The following is a 19,691-nucleotide window of genomic DNA, read 5'->3' on the forward strand; positions in this document are numbered from 1 at the left end:
TGTTTTGTCTGATGCTAGGTCATCCCAGAGGTCTTGAAGCTCTTTTTTCTGCTTTTGTTAAGTAGGCTGTAACATATCGTGCAACAGCAGAATTGTCCGCAATGTACTGCACATCTGTTTGCATTCCATAAGAGGGCAATGATTGCATTGTAATAATTGATATATTTTGATTCTTCTGTTCTTTTTATGTAATACGTGTTCTTGGGTGATTTACCTTTAACACCATGTCGAACTGAAGACCTGAAGTTGTTCACTTCACCTGTTTCTGTAACTGGTCTAGGGAAACCAAAGCGGAATTTGGTGTAGTTTTTACCTTTGTTTTTGTATTTGCGGTGACAATATTTGCCACATTTGTGTCTTTTGAAATTGTAAAATCTGCCCATACAACTCTCTGTGTCTGTTGCCGCCCCCGTAGCGCAAACGGGCGCTCAGTCCATCCCTTTCTAATATCAATAGGGAGGGGGTTCTGTATGTTGTATGTTACATGTATATCAAGTACGTCCATTCTACTACATATCTCCCAAAATCACATTATGACAGTGTATATTCAGCACATCAACTTCATTAACACAATGTTATGATTAAGTTCCCCTTCCAAAAACCTGTACAATTTACTTAAAAAAAAACTTTAAGGGGACGTTATGGTTAAATTGCCCTACCAAAAACCTGTGCACTTAACTAAAAAGTTTTCACCTCCCCATTATAGTTCAAATTAAAACCGAAAAAAACCTGAAATTCACCAGTTATGGTAAACTAAGCCACCATACCTGCCATCACCACTGTGCACTTCTAACACTAACACCCAGAACATGAAAGATGGCATCACAAATGTCATTGATGACATCACTGACGACATCACATGTTTAGCCCTTATGTTTTTGTTCGCTGCCATACATATGTATGTCCATTCAGTAAAAAACTTTGTTAAAGGGATGTTACACTTCACATGGAAACCAAAAAACACTGCACATTCCCCAATTATGGTAAGCTAAGCAACCATAACTCGCACCACCAAAGTGCATTACTAAGCCCAACACCCAGGACATCAAGTGCACAGTGGTGATGGCAGGAATGGTGGCTTAGTTTACCATAACTGGCGCATTTTAGGGGTTTTTCGGTTTTAATTTGAACTATAATGGGGAGGTGGAAACATTTTTTTTTTTTTTAGTGAAGTGCACAGGTTTTTGGTTGGGCAATTTAACCATAACGTCCCCTTAACAAAGTTTTTTTTGGTGTGTGTGTGTGTGTGTGTGTGTGTATGTATATGTATGTATGTGTATATATATATATATATATATATATATATATATATATATATATATATATATTATAATCTCAAAACTTTATCACTCAGACTGAACGGCGTGATGTTGAGCCGCACTCCCAGGGTGAAATCCCAATTATGGGTTCCCAGCTCATAAGCCACAATTTGCGCCAAGGTCCAAAAAAAATTAAGTTTATCTTTATTTCAGAAAATGTGATTAAAATTCGTAGGGAAACTTCCAACCCTTGCCCAGCCTGACAAAAAAGGTGCTCCACAGATGACGCGTTTCCCTACAGCTTGTAGCTTGGTCACATGATTTCATCTATCCGACAGACACACCATTTAGACCTTTTCCCGCAATCACTTCCTCTGAATGGTAATCAGAATAGAAATAGGACTGGGACCATTTGCACAGTACACTTGCTTTACCTCTCCAAGCTGTCCACCATTATAGAGTGGTTTCGTTATCTAATGTGGTTATTACTCTAGGTAATGGAACAAACTCTATGGCCCTTCCATTCGGATGAATACGGGAGCCCTGTATTCTCACTGCAAAATGGTAGGTACGTGAAAGGATATCGCGCCACAATGGCATTTCAATGCCGGAAAGTGCTTATGGACACATGTGAACACCGAACCAGTTGATTGTTTCTATCATTTGACTATGTTTAAAACACCATAAAGTACAAAAGTGCGTACTTTCTCGGTACCAGCATCGGTCCTTGCTGATACTCCTTGCCTCATGGTGCATAATGCAAATCTCTGGCGTGTACATACAGGGCAGTGATATGGTCTTCCTATTTGGTAACTATAAGTGCACAGTGCATCCCCCTACTTGTTACTACAACAGGACTACTGCGGGGTTTTATGACAGCCAAAGTCAATCCATTAGATGTATCAGGAAACCATAAAGTGCATAGTGCTTGTTATCGAAGTGCCAGCAACAACCCTGGTTAATTCACCTTGCCTCATCAGTTGCATAGTGCAAATCCCTACCATGTGTCCAGTGGGAAATTATCTGACCTTCCTATGTAATCACCATAAAGTGCACAGTGCATTCTACCTCCACAGGGCCACATACAAAATTACTTTTTAAAAGCCATAATTCTAATTTTACTGTTAAATTCAACTACTGTACCATCTTGGGAGTGGGGGGAAAACTGAAAGGGATCCCAGATAGGAGTCTATGTTTAAACTGGATGTCTGATGGTTACGTAAAAACCATCTCCCAATCAATGTCCATCGATGGGAGTGATAAAAACCCTCAAATAATGTGAGCAATCGAAGGGGAAAAGGCATACAGAAGGTTAACGAACAAAAAATGTCTAGCATTCCACATAATTGACACAGGCATTGAGTTGACTTTATATCTCATTCACCCAGAAATGTATAAAGTTCCTCGTCGATGTTATGTCCTAACGGGTACTTGCTCTCAAGATCGATAATACATCTGGTCTCCCGTTGTCTCAACAACTTTTCTCTATCTCCTCCCCTTGGTCCAATGTTGACTTGTTGTAACCCAATAAATGAAAAGTGTATATATATTCATGAAAAATACAAAATTAAAAACACAATCTTCTATACCCATACACAAGATATAAGGAAAATGTAAGAAAAATGCAGACAGGCCTTATCTATTCAAAGATTGTATCTTTCCTTGCAGCATCTGCAGTGATTTTTGTCTGCTCTAACACAATTTTCACCTTTCAGTTTTCATTTGACAACAATACTTGAACTATTTGTTTGTCAGCACAGATGTCATTGTCTAAGTTCAAGAATTTCAAAAAATGTACAGACGCCAACTGTATAATGCTTTTGCCAGAGCATAAAAGAAACAACCAATGCAATTCCTGCTCAACATGTTCTAAAATCGAGACAGCACCTGCAAAATGGGTTTTTCTTAGGCTGTTTAACTCTGGACAATAGCACAGAAGATGTTCGAGCGAATCAACCGAGTTCTGGTTTGAGAAAAATCTGCAGAAAGTCGAGGTCCTGGGTATTAGTTTTCTTCTAGCTTGTACTTGCCTGGTTGCCCATAAATCAAAGCACACTCTTAAGAAGGCTGCTCTAAAATCCACAGATGGTGATTTCAAAAGATAAGATTCTGTCATTTTCACATTTTTAGGCCAAAATCTATATTTGCAAAGCTGGCAATACTTTAAACATTGCGTTCTCGTAGCTGTCCAGTCACATCGATTAAATTAATGTTTTAGCTTTTTCAGGATTTGTGACAAACATATCAATTGATATACTAGCATCTGCAAGAATTGTATAGATTTTGTCTCATATCTTGGCAAATTTGTTACATGAAGAAAACCTATAAGTCGCAAACACATTCAACTTATTTATCGGCTGGGTTGGCACAAGACATTTTCGAAAGAGCACAAAGACGCCATAGATAGAGAGCATGAAGGTAAATTTGGCCCAATTCGTAGCGCAACCACGAACCCGGCACACACTGAGGCAGATGCAGAACTGATCGCCAAAATTGTGCTTCTAATCTGTCAAAATTTGGTAATTGCCAAATTGGTAACATTTCCATACCATACAGAATTGTGGGAATTGTTTTGAGATTCCAAAACAAAATTGCTGGTTTTGTAAACTTGCCATAACGATGCAATAAGATTTTTGCCTGTGATATTGCTGTATTTCATTTCTGTTCTATGCTCCGTCTGCCCCTTTGGATTAGCCACACCTTCAAAGGTCATTCCCAAGTAAGTGTACTTACGGACTATTTCAAGTAAGTTTGGTCTGATTAATGGACCACAAATATCTATCCCGATTGCTCTTGTGGGCTGAATACGTCACTATTTGGTTTTTCTTTGTATTGATTTTTAATTGATTCAACTCCAAATACGAGTTGAATGCTGAAAGCTATTTTTGTAGCCCTACCGGGGTTTTGGAGATAAGGACGATATCGTCTGCATACTTTAAATGTGTGATAACCTTGCCATTGAGCATCAGTGAATCGGACCTTATGTGCAAAAAGTCATATTGAAGATCTTGCATGAACTAATTGAAAATTGACGATGCTAATAAACAGCCTTGTTTAAGGCCTCGTGCTGTCATGATTGGGGATGATAATAGCCCTTCCAAAGTAAGACGAATGCGGATAGAGGTGTCTGAATGGAAGGCGTGGATTATATCATGTATTAACGGTGGACAACCATCTCTCTTTAATTTGGCCATGAGGAGTACATGGGAGATTGAATCAAAGGCCGCTTGTAGGTCCACAAAGGTAAAGAAAACTGATTGTTTGGTTGTGTGACATTGTGTTTTTATAGCATTGAGAGGAGATTAACATTTGTTCCTAGTCCAGCAACAAAACCTGTCTGGACTAATTTAGCAAATAGCTTGCCCGGCGCGTCTAATAGCGCGATTGGGCAGAAGTTTTGTGGGTTGGTGCAATCTCCTTTTTTATATATGGGAACTATAATTGAGGTTTTCCATGAATCCGGTAACCTGAGTCTTACCATCATTTGATCAAAGATTTTAAAAAGGATTTTTGCCCAATACTGCGGATCCCCTTTGAACAAGGCATTATGGAGGCTGTCGGGGCCAGCTGCTCTAGAAGAGCTTAATTTCTTAATTCTTCAAGGATCTCTGGGGAGCACTCGATTGACCATTTTGATGTGCTTTTTCTTACATAATCTGTTGGCTTGAACTCAAAATCCTCATATAAAGTTGTATAATGGGCCACCCAATGCTGTTCCGATACTGCACTTGTTTGCACATTAGCTTGTTTCAAGTCAGCTCAGTAATTGAAGAGCCCCCAGATCTCTGCTGAATTTTTCACAGCCAGGGCCCTGAGCATATGTTCGCTGTCACGTTGAAAGATTAGCGACCGTCGGCCACGCACCCAATTATATTTTTTACATTTGGCCGATCTCAAGGCCTGAAAGGCATTACTTGTGTTTGCAGCCATTATCAATCTTTTCTCCTTGCGATAGCCGCTTTTCGATGCTTAATTTCAGCATCAAAAGGATGGGTATGAATTCTATTGCACTGCGATGAAATGAGTGTTTTTGAATGATTCTAGAAGATCTGTGTATTGAATCAAGGCGTGTGAGTTGATGATAAAATTAACGTGCCTTGAAAATTCCACTAGTTTGGCTTGTGACCACTTCAATCGTGTTTTAGCACTGTTAACAGCAACCTGTTGCGTCATCCACTTGCAGTTTGGTTTCACTCCTGCCCACTGGATATGCATGGATAGCAGATGATTGTCACTTTGCGTTTGGGGGATTACTTCAAATGAGCGAGTTTTAGCAAACAACCTCTGGTCGATATACATGTAGTCGATCATGCTCCTACATGGTTTTCGATGCCAGGTATGTTGTGATGGAATATCCCCTTCCACTGCTCCATTGAGCATGCAGAAATGTCTGTCCATCATAAAATTGGACCAAATAGACACCTCTTTTGCCTTAATTTTTGAGGTAGTGGTTATGCAATCAAGGTTTAGATCCCCAAATATAATGGTATTGGTAATCTCGACCGTGGTTGCAATCGGTCCAAAGGTTTTGCCAATCCTATATAAAATGCTGCATCTACCAATCCCACCGGGTTGCAATATATGTTAACAAGTGCAGTGATGTGTTGTGAGCATTTAATTTTCACCAATTGAATTTATGAACTTACGTGTCCCCATGCTTCAATAGTCAGACATTGACTTAGATTTACAGCCACTAATAAACCCGACGAAGGACAACCTCTCTGGCCGGCTCCGGCAGGCAAAAGGACAATGTCATAGTTGTCCCATACCGGGGACTCGGTATACCAGTTCTCTTGGAAAGCAATTGAGTCAAATTGTTGTGGTAAGTTTTTGATGGCTGCTTTCAAGTGGGAGTGCCCTTGAGTGTTTCAACTAGCCACTCTAAAAGAGAGTGGCTGTGGGTGTATTAATGGTTATAATGTTGGAATCAACTCCACACCTGGCCGACTCTCTTTTTGAGAGCCCACATAGATTTTATCCTGTGAATTAGTCACCTCTGCTCTTAGTGCTAATCGCTCCGGATCCTGCGCAATCAAAAACCCCATTTCAAACAATTTCATTTTTGCTTTCCATATGGCATTTAAGGCTACCCCAGATGGAATCCATAATCTTACAATTGAAGTAACTGTGTTTGAGAGATATTCTACCTGTGCAATATCACGGTACACAATATCTTTAAGCTCCACCAAATCACCAAAAACATTAAGAACACTTTGTCTGTTCAGGTTGTATGTATCATAGGGTCCCTCTCGGCATTTTAGAATTAAAGAGTGACAATCAGACTGTAATGGTATTGAATGCCGGAACACACCTTGAATCAGATCCATTAAGTTGCCCTTTAGACTCGGATTTGTAAATTCGTTGGGCTTAAACCTTGGGTTGGCAATGTCACGAAGAGCACTATTTTGCTGTGTCATCTGAGGTAAATTGTCTTCTCTACTTGCAACTTTAGGACACTCATTCACCGAACTCGCTCATGAGACAGTTTTGTGCTGCACTCCAGGACCACGCAGCCCATGTTCACCATTCACACACTGCACATGTTCAGCCAAATAGGAATCAACTGCTTTACGCAGTTCAGCCAGCACCGCTGGTCTCCTGGAATTCAACTCCCCTGATATCGGTGCCTCATCAGCTACCATGTTAATCCCTGGAGCTTTCTGAGGGTTCAAGGTGGGATGAACACATTGTCTACCATCTCTCTTGAGTTCACGAACAAGATCATTCAAGGGAGCATAAGCTAGAGGAGGTTTGTTGACAACATTATCCACACACAACTCTGCCTGTGAAACTAAATTGGTCACCTGATCCACTGTCGGATCACGGCAGTTAGATACACCTATACTTTTTGTTTTGGTCGAAGTCAATGTTTTTAAAAGAGTTCGAGGTCTTTGTGTGTCTTAATAAAGGCATGTTTTTAGAATATATTTTTTTTTTAACTGATCCTCGCAAGCCTTTCTTTTTCTTTTCCCCCTTTTTTGGCCCCCCTTTTTTGGGCCAAGACGGCCATCTCCAGTGCTTCTTGGGAAGTCACCCGTCAAATGTTGCAAAGGACAAACACAGGCCTCGTTGCATTTTGCCGGCGAGTCTAGCACGCTTGTCCAAGATGCATTTATCGGCTGAGTGGTCGGTGCTTTGAGAGACTCAGTTACCGGGCTAATTATGTTATCAATCACCGGCAAAGCAGTCAAGACCCCCACATCGATCTCTGGCAAAACCGGAGCATTTTCAATATCTAAGGGCTCCATTGCCTCACCACTGCGGGCATTGTTCACCCCCATCCTGTCCCCTTGTAATTGAGGCTGATTAGGGTAATTGAGCCAGTTGTGTTTATTTTGGAGCCAGACTGATGGGAAATCCACTTGAATCGCTTGTTTGGAGATTTTTGCATCAAGTGTTTCAAAGAGTCAATAAGGTGGTATTAATGGCGGTTAACGCCATTTGAATCATCAGTACCTGTACCTCCAAGCTCTTACCTATAGGTTGCGGCGTAGGACGCCGCCGAGTGGGCTGTACAAAGGATACAGATTGGTCTTGAAAAGACGAGTCTGCCAAACACACACTTCCTTGATTGTGTTGAGAACTATGAATGGAAATGGGTGATTTGCATTGACTTGCGTATATTGATACCTCTGGGTTGTCTCCACTTTGTCCTGGGGAGACTGTGGAGTGAGAGCTCATTGCGCGGTGCCCCCATCTGCGCGCTGGACTGGGACAGGGGGATGCCAACATGGTGTCATCTGATGGAACTTGTGGGACCCCTCCCACACTGCCAGGTGTACACTGTTTACTTGACAAACCAACGTTTCTTTGATAGACAGTCACAGTGGCCATGCTGTCATTGGTCCCTACATTTATTAGTAGGTTTCGGTGTAGATAAGCCATGTAGCTTAAATGTAGGAGCTCCGCTATGATACGGCGATGCAGGCGAAAGGTTAAGAATAATTGATTTGTGAGTGACATGCAATCGCTTATCTAGAGTATTACACATCCTGACCGCGTTTGGCATATTGGATTTTAAAGCGTAAAATCTGCCATGTGTATTAATTCTCTCACAGAACCCACCTGATTTTTCCCCAACCAAAAACCCCCGCCGGCTGTTCGGCTAAGCGGCCAAGCGGTACTTGTTGCGAGTACTTGCTTATGAGGGCGCGCGCGCGCGCGTGTGTTAACTTGTAGATATGGGAAGAGGAGGGTTTGAGTGCCGGCGGCAGAGATGGGACCTAAGAAAACAGAAAACATATCAGTTGGTATTGTGGCCAATACAACCAGGTTGCAACAAGTTGCACACTGCCGCCAACGCCACTTCCTTACTTCGGTTCAGTCACTTCCAATTCCTTAAAGGAGCAGCACAAAGTTCGGGAAAGTCCACAAAATCCAAGGACTAGAGTCCAACAGCTCAGCAGTCCAAGCAAGCGGCCAAGCAGTACTTGTTGCGAGTACTTGCTTACGAGTGCGTCTGCTTATTAGATGTTGGTTACATGGAATATTCTTACTCTTTATAAGATAGCACAAACATAGAACAAAGGTGATCTGTATAGGTATGTTTCGTGTACAGAATGCAGGTACAAAGCCTTCATCAGGATGGACAATAACTTCATTGTGGAACTTTAGTCGATTACCTAACCCTTTTTGTATGATCTGGCGGTTGCTCAGATACTGGGGAAATAATTTCATAAGTTGGATAACCATTCCATGTGCGACCACAGGAGTATTCCTAGATTGGTGTCTTCCTCGTTTAAAGGAATAGTGTGCTCAAATATATTATTGTCCCGAGCGTTCGGGCATGTGCTTTTAAGCAAACTGTGATCGATCGTAAAAACATTTCTTATGCAATTTACCTTAGTTTTCCTCACTTTTACACATGCGAAATCAAGCAGCGGGGCAAGGCCATCTTGTTCTAATCTTATCCGTTAATGTATCACCCTAAGTTGAACTGCCCTCGCCGCACTAAATCGTATCCCCGTTCCTGAAGCTGACATCACTATTCCGAACAATATTCTCCACCTATTTTCATGACGTAAGTGGACAGCGTAGCCATATGCACCCATTCATCACCTACGTCTTAACATTTGTTTGCCCAGAACCCGGAATATCAACACACATCCTCTCACAGCACGGCCCAAATCGGAGTAGAATACACTATTTTTAAAGGAAACACCAATACTCTGCAATTTATAATGTGCTTTTAATTCACAATAAACGCTCCGAGAACATCCACCAATTTCCATATTCAACCACATTTTATATTTCGTTGTTTTTGAACATCAAATCTTTATCATGAGGCACACAGTGTTCCTTTCGGTAGAAACGCATTGGACACACCTTGAATCGCAACGCTTCGGCATCAGCTTCTTGCTAGACCACCTTAAAGGATGTCCGGTTGCTCCTTGTCGCTGGTACCGCCAAAGGGCATATTGGTCTGGGGGGGATCATCCCACATCAGCGTAATTGTAAACCAGCCATTTAGGTGTATCTGCCACTGGCGGTTGAAGAACCCATCACTGGGTATCTGGAAACGATGACATTTGCAGAAAGGAAAGATGTAACTGTGTAGAAAACATAGCAAAAATATCTCAGTAGCTGTTCTTTATTCAAATGTATCCATTTATCCTTTAATTATGCACCGGGTGAAACCTAATAATGAACAGAAACAGTGGAAACACAGAGAAAACATTGTGGAAAGTCTACGATGTGCTTGAGATGTTAGTGCTGTGGAGTATGTTTAGCTCGCAATGGGATGCGGATGCGGAAGCTGACGGAAGAATTTGAACAACACATAGACGGCATTATAACCGAATATTAGAAACAAACTTGACGTTGGTGGAACCTGGGGGAACCCAGACGTGGGCTCCATGCATTTCGTTGCTGAACTGCCCATGTGCCCGGGACAAAGACAAATACATACAGGATGTGTTTGCGTGTCTTCACAATATGCCCCAACAACCCATTACAATATAAGCCAGCAATGTTAGTCAGAAAATGAAACCTTGACTTGTTTGTCTATAAACTCATCTACATTAAAACTTACATTATATTTGGTATTTCCATTCTCTTGGCGTAACGCAGAGTGTCCGGTCAGATCAACAGTTTTCATGAAATTACATGTTCCTTTGTCCGGTTTTAAAATGGTGAACCTTATCATTTTTCCAGGTATTACACACCGCCCATCCTTCAATCCATAGTGAATCGTCCCTTTCTTCTAAGGATGAACAACAATTGAAGCTTCTTAGGAGCGCGTATGCCAAGTTCCCTTTTGGTGAAGGAAAGCCACAAGTCAAAAACATACTGTACAGGAAGCGTCAGTGTGAACTTCCCACAAGCAACATCAAACGCAGTGACCTTCACTCCATGGGAGCGATTAGCTCGGCCGCCCGATGTGGCATGTTCGAAAAAGAAACAAATTGTTTGCTGACATCCACTAATGCCGCGCTATCGTGAATACTTTTTTTACTCGTCTACACTGATGGTGATTTTAGTTATTTTAGGGCAACATTTCCAGTTAGAGTCCTCCCCATTGTCACGTCTGCATGCGCCCTGTTTTCGCAGAGGAATGTGCGCTGAAGATAACTTGAGACACTGACAAGTCATAAATCCAAGTGCCCTTCCATCTCCACTGAAGTTCCCGTGCACTACCAAATGTTGGAGGAGAGGCGGTATATCCCACCCCCATGCACCATTCTTGTACCGTGCAAATGACGTATAAGCTAAGGTGGGAGACATCTCCACCCCTCCTGTACCTATTTGCATCACCCATGTTTCATATAAGTGTAATGCTGTGCTAATGTGCATACTTTGAACTCCATTTGTGTCCTTCCAAACGCCATCTTTTTCTAGGCCCTCTGCCCCTCTGGCGAAATGTTCATTCTTCCTCTCCCAGCGCTGTCACAGCCAGCCCCCACCACATCTGTCCTCTGTCAGCTCAGCGTGTCTCTTGTTCTCATGGAAATGCAGCTATTTATTTTTGCAAGTAGCACGTATGGAGCCCTAACAAAATGTGCTCATCCAGGAATGTGAGACCAAGGCCTGCTCCAATCTCGGTGCCCCATTCATCTCTGCTGACCGATTCAAGCCATGTCCACGCCCTCCCTTCCAGGCCGCGGTCTGAAGCCATGCCCCCTATTCCCTTTGAATGCATCTGGTTGGTCACCAGACCCTACCCCCGCACCACCTCCAATTCACCTACCATATACCTAGTCTAGAGCGGTCATATATTTTGATATTTTGGTAACGGTAACACCTATCACCACTGTGTTTGAAATCGTAAGACTCCAAAGGCCGCAAATCAAAGATCTTCCTTTGTGATAAGGCGCCCGAAAGGAACGACCCCTTACGCATGCCCCCATAAAAATATAGATTAGAATGCACCGATTTCACATCAACAGCCCCCTTCTTTATGCAGTGTTTTGCTTACATTCATTAGTTCTTGCATGCCAAGTTTGTTGGTTAGCTTACGTCTCATTCCCTAGTGGGACGCATATTTATTCTGTCTATTTGGACACGTGCGTGCTAAGGCAACTGCAGACATCCATCTGACCCTCCCGTGCCCTGATCAGTGAAGGACCCACAAGAGCTGTCCGAAAGCGGGAAGGGGGAAAACAGAGTTACTGTACGGCATCCTCCAATAGGCACTTCTTGCAAAAAGAATTGACAGAGGATACATTTGAAAAGACAATTTGGGCACTTAATACTTTTAATAGCTTTGAAATTTAAGTTAAATAGATTTCCATTGGTCATGTACACTGTACAAACATTGTGGAACATACACACTGCTGCTAATCATTTATACCGGGAAGTCAACTGTTCAATGAGGTCCGCTTTTGGTGGACATGGCTCGTTTGCAATATTTTGTGGCAATGTATGCGTCCTAGGAACAAAATCAGGATAGATTCCATGAGGATGCATGGCCAACACAGTCAAAGCGAGATCTTTCACAAAATCGAATTCCATTTCCTGGTATATCGGCTTGGCAACCCATTTTATGCTTCGATTTGCAAAGGTCATTGTTTAACGAAGCATTCCAAAGTCTCCTGTAGTTCTCGATTGTTCTCTGCCTAGATTCTTGTTATGCGCTAATACGGCTAGTAATGTTCGAGATTGCATACCGTCTATGCCGAAAAGCAACCTCTTGGGCCTGTATCTTGGACACATATTGTTGGAACACCTCCAAATCTCCGGTGTGACAGAATTCGGCGAGTCCCTTCGGGTCTCTTTGAAAGAGTTTTATCAAACACGATCTTCTCAAGAGCTTTATGTGGAGGTGAAGATGGAACCAACCACTTCTTCTTGTGTTCCTGTTCCTTCGATAAAGGGCCATGTGCACATTGGTGAAATTGTTCGTTTTCTGTCCATGAGTGAATGTTGGAACAGTGGTGCATCAATGAGCGCCATTTTTCAAGTAGAATTTCCACAGACCCATCACAAGTTTTGGAACTCCACCAAAGATGGTTGCTGAAAGACTGAGGCCACTGTAAAATATTTTCCAAACTTTTTTTTTTACCAGCAGCTGTGATTTTCTTTTTTTATTGACTGATTTGGCAACGTGCCATGCATCAAATTGAGGGTGAATGTTTGGAAAGTGCTCTCTCATGGCCTTGGCTATTGAAACATGTCGGTCAGTGGCTATGAGGTCTATTTACATTCCCCTCGATTGAAGATGTTCGAGGGATTTTATGAAACAATGTTTCTCCATGACCACTGAGGATTTACATTGGGACACCTGCACAACCTCCAAACTCACAATCTTTTTAGTTTTCATGTCCTGAAAGTGGTATGTGCAGTACTTGCTGAAAATCAGAGACTGTCACACTGTCCATCGCCAGCTAGCCTGAACCATTTGCCAGAGAATGTCCTTTCAATTGAAATTTTTTCAATTTTCCAGGCTTGACAAATAGCGGGGAATAAACATTCTCTTTGATATTTGTAGTACTGCGATTTAGCAAGGAACTGAAGTCCCTGAAATTGACAGAAACTGTACAACTTACTAAAAGTTGAGCCACTGAAAAGTAAAGCTTCTGAACACAGTAGATTTCCAGCTTGCACTTTGCCCAGCATCGGTTGAGCAGAGCATGAAAATGTATCATGGAGGTGGGCACAGGTGGCTTGGATTTTCAGGTTAGTGCATTGTAATACACGAGCCACATTCACCAAAGGCTCCCCACATATTTTCCCACCTCACTGGATGGACACATTTAAGCATCAGTATAATCTCTACCAGGCAGCTGTCGAATACAATGTATTTGTGCTACTTAATTAGCCAATCGTCCGGCATGAATGTGGTTTGTGACTCAGCTGTGGTGGACAAATCGCCCAAACTAAACAAACTGTAGTCGAGATCTTTGGCAAGTTCCTCGGTCAATTTTGTCAAGATTGTGTCAAGTGGTCACCAAGGAATTCAAAAGCATCTTCATTATATTCAGTTTCATCTTCATCTTGTCGAGTTCTCACATTGAAGCAATGGTCCAGCAACAATTTGCTGGCTTTGCCGGCCACATTCAATTCAGTTTCTGGCCATTGGACATACGCATCTCGACTCTGCTTATTGACTGGACCACGCTGCGCCTCAAATATTAGTTGCTCCATGGTGAAATCTTTTTGGCAAGCAGCATCTTTGGTTTCATTTGTTGTCTGTGTCTTTATACTTTTCCTCCTGGGCCTCTAGGCGATGGGTTGTAAAAACATGTTCAATGTAAATCTCACACAGAGTAGATAGCACTTAAAATAAAAAAACATGTTATGAAGAAAACACCAGCCGAAAACACTTCTAGAAAACAAAATTTGGTACCCTTGTTTTCTTGATTTTCTGTGAAACCGTGGTCTTCTCTGCAATGACCGCACCAGCAAGTTGGTCCACCATCTCGAATCCATGTGTCTCCTCTTCAAATTCCGACCTTGTCTACATTCCTTGAATAGAACATTCATTAAAAAAACAAGTCAAACGTATTTGAAATTAAAGTCTTACATAGCACACATCACTCACGTAATTACCTTCATACACAGTATACGCCATTTACTGAAAATATACATTTTGAATTTCACCTGATTGATGCCAAGTGTATTCGATCAGAGATCACTGTGCAAAACATACTGATTGTAATGTTGCCCTCAAACATTTTGCAATGTATTCTGCATTAGGGAGAAATTGTAATGTTTGAACTGAAATGATAAAAGTCTGAAACACTGCACTTTTATAAGAATGTCAGTGTCTAATAGTATCCTATGTAGGATTTACTTTTTCATTCAAGGGAACTGTCAGTACACATACCTCATACTCTGGACCGGCTCCAAAGGATGATGTAATTGTAGTCAAAGTACCAGCATCTCCCTGTAACGCAGTACTTGTTTAGTATGGATGAAAACAGCGAAATGGAACAGAGGCAATGGGATGCAGACAGTGGTACATATAAAGAGAAACCCATAAATGACACAGTGTAAACAACCGACAGTATCCATAAACAATTTGATATTATTATTTTAAATTCCAAGCATAATACATTCTCGTAATTGAAAAGTGAAATAAAATTACCTGATAGGGGCTCAAAGTTGTTGTTGACTCCGGAAAAGAAATGGATGCAGAATCTTGCTCCTACATTTTCAGTGCATTGTCACGAAGTGGTAAAAGGGAAAATTAGATTAGCATCAGATATGTGGGAAGATCCAACTCTCGATAATATCAACTTATGCAAGTCTATAGGGCTCACCATTGGTATACTAGACATGTCAGTGGTTTCGTCACTTGCGAGGGTCTGTGCTTCGATCAGTATGCTCTCCTAAAAAAAAATGGACATGTCAAGCAACCAATTACGAAAAGATTATGCTTCTTTTGAAGGGCACTATGGCATTGTTTTCTATGGTCATGATTACTTTATATGATGCCTGATAAACCAGGGACAGATGTGTAGTAAAATGTGGTATAGTTAAAAAGTAATAAAATCTGGTAAATATGCAAACTTTGGTAAGCCACATTTACACAGAAAGCACCAATCTGTTCATGTAGTTACCTGTTCAGTACCCCACCGTCTACAGCTAATTCATCATCCGGGACTCGCGTGTGCATGAATAGAGTTGGAAATGCATTTGGAAGCAATTTATGAGACGTTCTGAGTGGATGCTTTTTTGTGTACTGCGATTGGGTACATATCCAGGGTAAAGTGCAGGCTGCAGATGCGGAATTGATTGGCCCTCGAGTCTCCCAGGACATCCTGGGCTCTACTTTCAAGCTCGTCCACCAGAAAATCCACCATGTCGAACCCATTCTCTTATTAAATCAATATTCGTCAGGAATGTATGCATGATTGTGCCCTTACTTTTGACATGGCTCCTAGAACGGCAACCGAAAACCATACAAGCAGGCATTCTTGAAAAATCTGTGTAAAAAAAAAAAGTACACATTTACAAAACAAATCTACTGAATGCATGAGATTGATGGAATTATATCAATGTTTTCTATGCAATGTTTGTTTTGGTTAAAGAAGCAAAACCTGTTTAGCCTAGTCAAATATACACTGGGATAACTTTCATACAGAATTGATTGATGCAACAGATATCATAACGTGTTACTCGTCCGTTGAATGCACTTTCATGCATTAAAAAGAAACATGCTTATGTACATGGTCTGAGAAAGATGCAATTCTATCACAATTGACTGATGAAATTTGCTATATATACAGATCGCAACACTTTTCAAACAGTAGACGATGGTAAAGTCATTGAGATGAGACATTTGTTCGAAATAGATAAAAATGTTGAGATCAGAAAGAGATGATTAGGTGACCTGCCTTTACCTTGACTAACAATTAGATTCAGCAAGCAGGGTATTTAGCAGAGGGAGAACAGGTAGCATGATAATGAGTTGACTTCCAGTGCTCACAGAAGTTCACAGGTAGCACCATCACCATATGACTTCCAGTGCTCACAGATGTTCTCAGGATAAATATCAACAGGTTTATAAAGAATCAGAGAAGTGGTGTGTATGTGAATGAGTGATCTGTTTCAGGCGTGGTCTGCTTCAGGGGCGCCTGCCTGGAGACACTGGGTCTGCGGAGGCCATGTGAACAATGGCCCTTGCGCGAAAGATACCTTTGAAGTGAACATGGTGTTTGACACCTTGGCCGTTCCCATCCCTGCCAGCCCCCTTGGCAGTGCATATCCACAGGTTCAAACTTCCCTTGATAATGGAGGGGGGATGGATGGGCATGAGGCATGCAGACAAGGCCTGGAACACTGCTGAAGGGAGAGACACACTTGTGTATTGCAGGGGCACTGTCTTCTACAGGTGAACCTGCCTGGAGACACTGGGTGCGCGTAAGATACCTTTGAAGTGTACATGGTGTTTGACACCTTCCCTGTTCCCACCCTACCAGCCCTGCCATGACAAGTGAGCGTATCCTTGATTCACTGAAAAATTGAAACAACTATTTATAAAAGATGATTTGTATTTTATTTTGTTGCTGATGTTGATGGCACAAATGTACTACGTAGCGGGTTGCAGCACAGTGTTGGAAAATCCCCTGTACTGACCGCTGTCACTGGGGAATTTGGCTCGAATGGCACCAATGGCACAGGCGGGTATTACCCGTCGAACGCGGTATCCAAGCCTCCCATGAAGCCACCATGTAAACGAACAATAGGCCACCAGCCTGTTCCGCCTGTGGAAGAGAAACATACAAACTGTATTTAAATGAACCTGATAAGTGTACAAACCTTAGTTTAAAATGCAATCCTATATCATATGGCATAGTTGCTAGTACAAATGTTACTTCATGGATCATTCAACTTGGGTTTTCAAGTGTAGACACATTACAAAAGTGAAGACCCATGCAATCCATAACGTTTGGGGCACAGAGAAATATTGTTTCTTGGTTGTATGTGAAAGACACATAAGATGACCACTATGATTTCCCCACATCGCGCGTGATGTATAGAATTGCAAGAGTATATTCTTTTGGCAGCGATAGATCAAAGTTACGACCATATAGGAGACAAACATGAAATATTAGTGGCCTAAGTGACATCAAATCTAGAGTACACTTACTCGTTATTTGGATTGCGAGTGCGAACTGTTGCGTGAAATTCGTGCACAAGCACCATCCTAATCCTAAACGCGGACCTTGTTAGGCAGGCTGCCCTGAAGTTATGCAGCTTGGTAACGCATGGCAATGCTGTGTCTTCTTCCGATATGTAGGCCAAGCATCCAGAGTTTTCTCTGCAGCAGCAGTTCTCCTCCTCGCTTGGCATGACCTTGCACCGATTGCAGGTACACCAGGTGGAAAAATGTTCCATGCGACTAGGTTCAGGCTCATGATCCGGTTATTCATCCTCCCAACTGTCGTTCGATGCCCCATTGTTTCTGCATCTTTCTTTCAACTAATTCTGCCTCAGAGTACTCTGGGTCGTACTGGTAGGGCTTTATTGTTGCCATTATACGACAAAATTAAAATAGATAGTAATGAAGTACTAGTATCTGTTTGTACAGGCTACGAGCAACGAAGATAGCTAAACAGAGCAGAACCGAGTCCCAGGATATACAAAAAAGACAGTGAAACAATTGAAAAAGCAACTATTTTGTTATCTGATGAGAAGCGGTCTGTTTATACTTATTGAGGAAAGAGGCGTCCTGCCATTTCCATGGAGACACGTCATTAACTGGCACACAGAGAACATTGACACGAGACGTGCATTCCCATTGTGAAATGGGCCGTATGCGTCTAGTGATGTCAGACGCGTCTAGTGATGTCAGCTTCAGGGGCGGGGGATATGATTTTTGTGCCGCGAGGGCTGTTCAACTCGGGGTGATGTGGCAATGGATAAGATTAGCACAAGATGGCTGCGCCCGCTACTTGATTTCGCATGTGTAAAAGTGAGGAAAACTAAGGTAAGGTGCACAGGAAATGTTTTTATGATCAATCACAGTTTGCTTACATGCCCGAATGCTCGGGACAATAATTTTGAGCGCACTATTCCTTTAACGAGATAAAGCCTTTATCCACTTCTTCACATTTCAAAATCACTTAAGTGTCCCGGTGTGGAGACAATGGTGATGGCTTGTATAATTAGACTGACCAATTATTTATACAAGCCATCACCAGTGTCTGCACACCAGGATAAAACAAGGTGACCAAGGAGATTAAGTGATCAGGTTGGGCAATCGACTAAGTTTCCGCAATCAAGTTATTGTCCGTGCTGATGAAGGCCCACTAGAATACCTAATGAGATGATCGCCTGGATGTGCGAATCACTACCATAACAGCCGAAAAACACCCAGTGTCGACGCAGCGTTGGAAGAAACATCATGTGCTAAAATAGAAAAGCAGCGAATATGTTTACTCTTTTGTAGCCATTGGGTAACACTCGGCATCATTTGTTCTTTGGTAATGATTGTTCAATCTAGATTTGGTGGAATGGTGTAACATCAGTTCCAACTATTTGCAAACATTGTGGTTGCCTGCGTATACCAAAACAAAAAGTATGTAAATTTGATTAAAGTATATTTTTGCATATCAAGCACACTGAATACTAACCCTACTTTACAGGACTACACCAGAATCAGTTTGGTCTTTTGTGTCCTGGGATTTATGAGAAAAATAAAAAAATACTTTACTTGTTTGTTATATGCATGTGATTTTGGTCATTGATACTTCAGATGATATGAATTTTGTACAATGAAATTTAATTAATAAACTTGTATTTATTAGAAAAAGACAAGGAAGGCGTTGTGCAAAATGTACTCTATTTGTGCACCAAACGTAGAAGTTATACTAGGTCTGGATATCTGAGGGAGGGGTAGCTAATCACTCTTCTTTTGTCTAATATGTATTCTCCCCATTTACGAGTGTAAGCCCCCCCCTCGCAACAAAAAACTGTTGGGGACAACCCTTGTTTTTCCCAAGTATATTTGTTTAAGGACAGCTGTTCACGAGGGCAAGACTAAATCGCCAGCCTTTTGGAAGCAGATGCCACAAGTGTCAGGATCCACATGAAAAACCGCTTGTGCATATGTGACCTGTATGATAAAGATTACTTGGATGCCTTAATTCTGTGTTCGAAATGTATAACATAAATGCACAGAATGTCTTCTAAAGAGGACCTGTGGAAGAACATGCATATTTCTGCATGCTTCTTTTAAGTGTTATTAAAAGTAGAATGTTGCGACTATTTATTGTAAGGAAACGCTTATAATGGAAAAATAAATACATATTTAGGTTGTTTTGATACATGTAACAGATTGGTTGCATTTCAATGAGTACCATGATCTCATCGATCTAGAAAGTGGTTTGCCATGGCTAATAATGTAAACTGAGATGTAAATGCCTGCACACTAAGGGCCTGATTCACAGAAGTGTTTTATAATGGCGCCATCCCACAGGAAACCTTCTATGAATCAGGCCTTAAATGTCTACACAAAAAATATAATAGTGGATAACTTTTGCAAAG

At 41.6% G+C, this 19,691-nt stretch overlaps 1 protein-coding gene across 2 annotated transcripts in view; it reads left to right on the forward strand.

Annotated features, from left to right (window-relative positions):
• CIAO2A (cytosolic iron-sulfur assembly component 2A) overlaps positions 1 to 19,691 on the forward strand; it is a 203,333-nt gene that overhangs the window by 148,874 nt on the left and 34,768 nt on the right. The window lies entirely within an intron of this gene.

This window comes from Ambystoma mexicanum, chromosome 11 (genome assembly GCF_040938575.1).
Source record: "Ambystoma mexicanum isolate Mex_15411 chromosome 11, UKY_AmexF1_1, whole genome shotgun sequence".
Classification (NCBI taxonomy): Eukaryota; Metazoa; Chordata; class Amphibia; order Caudata; family Ambystomatidae; genus Ambystoma; species Ambystoma mexicanum.